We start from the raw sequence: 4,702 nt of genomic DNA, 5'->3' as shown, positions 1-4,702 counted from the left end.
AGTAAAATGTTTGTTTGCTTGAAAATGATTGCTTAAGGTAATATTTTGCAAGATAGATCCTTAAGTAATTTTTTTAAGAGTAGGTTTTGTCTACATTTGACCTGTTCCAAAAATCACCATATACAAATTTGAGAGAAATTTGATATTGTACTTTTAGAATACATCTAGGGTTTCTGTCTTGGAGTCTTGTTCCTATCCTTTTTGCTCTAAGAAATACAAAAACCTTTGAAGCTCAATATCTCAGAATTGCTCCGAAGAATACAGAACCTTATAAATCCAAGATGACAACGCATAGACATCTACCAAAAATAATCACACAAATCATGAACAATTATTTGAACTACTGAACTACTATTGTTCTGGTTTGTAAGAGGCAGTTATGATTTAATTGATGTCCCATGAGCACAGTTTATATCAATGAACAGCCTTCAGTGTTTTGAGCAGCAGGCAACAGGTGTGCCTGCCGTGTGTATGTACGGATCACCGCCACACAATATTCTTCCTTATAAAAGCCCTCCCGCCCGTGATCTACACCTGGCCTCAGGAAGCCACGGGTGGGTGCAGAGAAGAAGACCCTCTTCACCAGGAGCCGTTAAAACCCTCTGGAGGTTCCATATCTCGCTCTCATGACCGGAACGCTGAGCAGCGTGTCGCTCTTGAACTCATCTCCAGAAGAGAGAGAAGAAAGACTTCACAAAAGACAGACAGAATGAAATTGGGGGAGGGGGTTGAAGGTGTTGGTATGTTTGCATTTTGACATTTCAGTCACGGTTAGAGAAACAAAAGGATCTGCGCTCTAAATAGAGACAGGAGAGACCAGGTGGCACCTGGAGTGCAGCATCAGGCTTCTGCTCGACAGCACCAGAGAGACTGGACATCCAAAGCTGTTACGCTTCTAATATTGAAAAAGCTGATGCTCTTAATATTTCAAACATTTGGAAAGATGACTGTTTAGAGATTTCCTGTGCTTTTTTGGATTTAGGACTTTTATTTTATAAAACAAAAATCTTTTAGAGTGATCTTTATTCTTATTAGAATACCCCAATTTAAATATATTAATTATTAATATTTCAAATGTTTTTATACTTTTAGTCACATTAAAAATGAAAACATCAATTTAAATATTATTACTTTATTTTTCCATGTATTTATCATTGATTCTTATGTTTTAACCTTTTTTATGAAATGATAAACACACCAAGCAAAAGATACAGTGCAAAAAATCTGTAAACAAAACGACACAATATACTTTATTAATCTCAAGATATTTTCAATATTATGTTTTTATCCATATTTATCTTTTTTTACCATAATGGAAAATCGCACTGTACAGGGTTGTGTTTTTGTGCAAATGTATATAAATAAAATAAAACAATTAAATTAAGAAAATTACAAGTTACACGCTTGTATTCCCAATAATTCACTGTAACAAATGTTTTAAAGAATTTTGACATATTTTTGAAATGCGGTAAAACATGTCAAATTACAGAAACCTCAAATTTACAAGTTGTGCAAAGGTTGTAAAATAACATGAAAAACTTGAAATTTACTCAACAAAAAAAGAAGGTATTTTTATGGTATATGTCTACCAAAAGAGAAAATATATCGTATTTGATACTATTGTTTTTACTCTTGAATCATGGTTAGTTTATCTAAAAACCATTCTTAAACCAGCTTTTTTGCATTATTTAATGTGTAATCAAGTATTAATTGAAAACAAACAAACATTCTGTATAAATGTATTAGACCTCGACCGTCGATTCCCTCTCCCTCGAGATTTCCCGCAGTTTTGGGTGTCCACATCTGTGCCTGATTAGCACAACAAAGGAAGCCCAGCGTCTCTTGCATTAATGAGAGCTCCTTCAAGCCAGAGCTGAGGACTTCACTACAATACACTCCACAAATTACCACAGGCTCCTGGATGAGACGCATTCATTTCAATGGCAGTTCCTGTTCTACAGTTTACCAAACCGAAATTACGCTTCAAAAACGCTTCGATAAACCTCAACCCTAAGAAATTCCTCTCGAAATCATAATATTGCTTTCTCCAGTAGGCCCCTTTTCTTTTCTTGAGAAAAGATGTAGAATATAGGAATGTGTAAGTCCATGGTTGATGTTGGCAGCATTGTGTTTAGTATGTTCTCAGCTGCTCAGGGAAGAGCAAACATGGTTGACATTTGAGATGAGAAAACAGTGCTCGGACTCCTTCAGCTGTTTGTGTTTGAATGAAAGGTGAGGAATTGCCAGTGAAATTTCTGAAATAGTTAGTTTAAGCATCTCGTGTGATTAAACCCATGGTGGTCTTCAGTCACTTTTGGCTGATTTTTCATCAGTTCTGTATGACACCTGCTTTATGAACAAAAATCACGAATGGATGTGATTCAAAATGCTTAATGGTCCTATTTTTTACCTTTTGGCCACAATATAAATTGAATGGAAATAATATTATTAGTATTATATTAAGTGGAAATAATAGATAATATTTTCCATATTTAAGTTCCATAAGAATTTGAAATATCAAAGGAAAAATATTAAAAAAATTTTAGTTGATTTCACTCATAAAAAATAAATAAAAGTTTGACTTTAGGTGTCAGGTCACCTTAACCAGTAGTGAGACCCCTAAACTAGAAGCACTAGTGTTTTCTTTGGTGCTTGGTTCAATGAATCAATTGGGATTTTCCATGAGCTTTTCCCAAATGTATCACAAATATTTGGTCACATCATTGAGAAGTTGTTAAATCATATACAATGAGTATTTCCTTACAATAAACAGCGAACATTTTATATAAATAAAATAACATTTGGTTACAATTATGCATTCGGCTTTTATCTGGAAAGACCTAAGGTGCATTGAGTTGATACATATTGTTTTTATCAGATAGTGATTTACCTGGATTGAATATGTGATCGTCAAATCGATAATGCAATGCTGCACCAACAAAAGATTCAGTTTCCAGACAAATAGATGATGACATTGTAAGTTGTCTTGAAACACCTTTGTGTTCCATTTACTTTTCTGCAATGCACATGCGTAAATATTAAAGATGTGTCACTTCTATACCTCCACAGTCGCACAATGGATGCATCATCTTTTCTACTCCATATAAGCAGCAGAACACTTGACACAAGTGTGAATAGCTAGTGCAGGTGCCGAGTGCCGGACGGCGATTATAAACCAGCCTATCGTCAGAACAAGGTGCTAATGTTCTCCAACAACAAAACGATGATTCACGGCCTATCCACATAAATGGTCAATTAATCTCCCTGGCTGCTGGTGTTTATTGCCCTTCCTAAATGCACTGGGGCACCTGGAGGCTCCTTCTCCTCACCCTGCTTACGAAATGAGAAACAGCGAAGGCTCTTTTGCTGATCTACAGAACGCGCACTGTGTGGTCCCAGATAGAGGGGGAAAACGCCCGACTTTACGGGCCTCAGTAATCGCCAGGCGTTAAACTGAACAATTAGGCGCTGGCTATATATTGTCGCGTGGTTTACGGCTCTACTCTGGCAGCCTTTAGCTCGCACAATATGGTTCCTGCCCCCTCTGGTATCGAGACACAGAGACACCCCCGAGCAAAGAGAAGAGGAAATTAAAGGTATATGTGCTAAGCAGCTTAGTGTACTGTGACAAGCTAAGCACGGTTAATGAGACTTATCTGTGGCCTGTGGCTGGAAGGACAGGACATAGAGTTTCATTAGAAGAAGAGGTGTTCTTTTTGGGCATCATGGATAGGTAAAAAGTGGCAGACTTGAAGCAGATTGGCACCAGTCACAGGACTAAGATGTTTTCACGTTTTCGCGTCTTTGCTGAAGGAGATAACGTATTTACAAACACACTCTGTAGAGCAGTTTGTCCGCTTAGGGCTACTGTTGAAACAACATGGCGAATTACGTGTAAGGGGACCCGCTGGTTATGTAGAAAGAAATAGCTCATACCAAGGTAATAAAAACATAACGCTTCATTATGTAAGGTCTGTACACACCTCTAAAGACAGAGTTATGTATATTGCATTTCTGTAAACAGATCCTCCAGAAAATTACACACTTGACCTTTAACTTGCGGTAGATCTCTGCAAAGAATGAATAACTATTGAGTGGTTTTAATATAATTTAATACAAATAAAATAAAATAAAATAAAATATACAATAACTAAATATTCATTAGAAATTAATTTATTTAAATAAATTGTAATATTTCTAGCCACGATAACCAAACCTAGACCGGAAGTTACCGATGAAAACATCTACACAGCGAGATGAACATTGATACTGTTCCCGTTTTGTTTTAGTCGTAATTTGCCTACATTCGGAAGTCACTCTGTAATATTTCATTTAAAAAAATGAAGAGTCTATTAAAGAGTACACAACATGAGATGATGAAAATAACATTTCATGCAGTGTGTTATATTTTCGTGTTTGAAAGTAAGCAGTCTGCCAAATTGTAAATCCGAAGGGAAATTAATAACAAAGTTATTGGCTTGGAAAAAAGGGAGTCGACTCTGAATCAAGCAAATGAGTCGTCCCTAGTCCGATTCGAGAACCAACGTGGATCTACGTCACTACATATAGTCCCCGCCTACGTTTTGCTAGGACTGCCCGTGAAAACATTCTTCTCCCCGAAACATTGTAGCTCGTGAGCCTCATTCGCGATAGACCAATCACAGCAGACGAGACCATCTGACCAATCACATCACACTAAGCT

Source organism: Triplophysa dalaica, chromosome 19 (assembly GCF_015846415.1).
Source record: "Triplophysa dalaica isolate WHDGS20190420 chromosome 19, ASM1584641v1, whole genome shotgun sequence".
Taxonomy (NCBI): Eukaryota; Metazoa; Chordata; class Actinopteri; order Cypriniformes; family Nemacheilidae; genus Triplophysa; species Triplophysa dalaica.
This window is presented reverse-complemented; position numbering follows the sequence as displayed.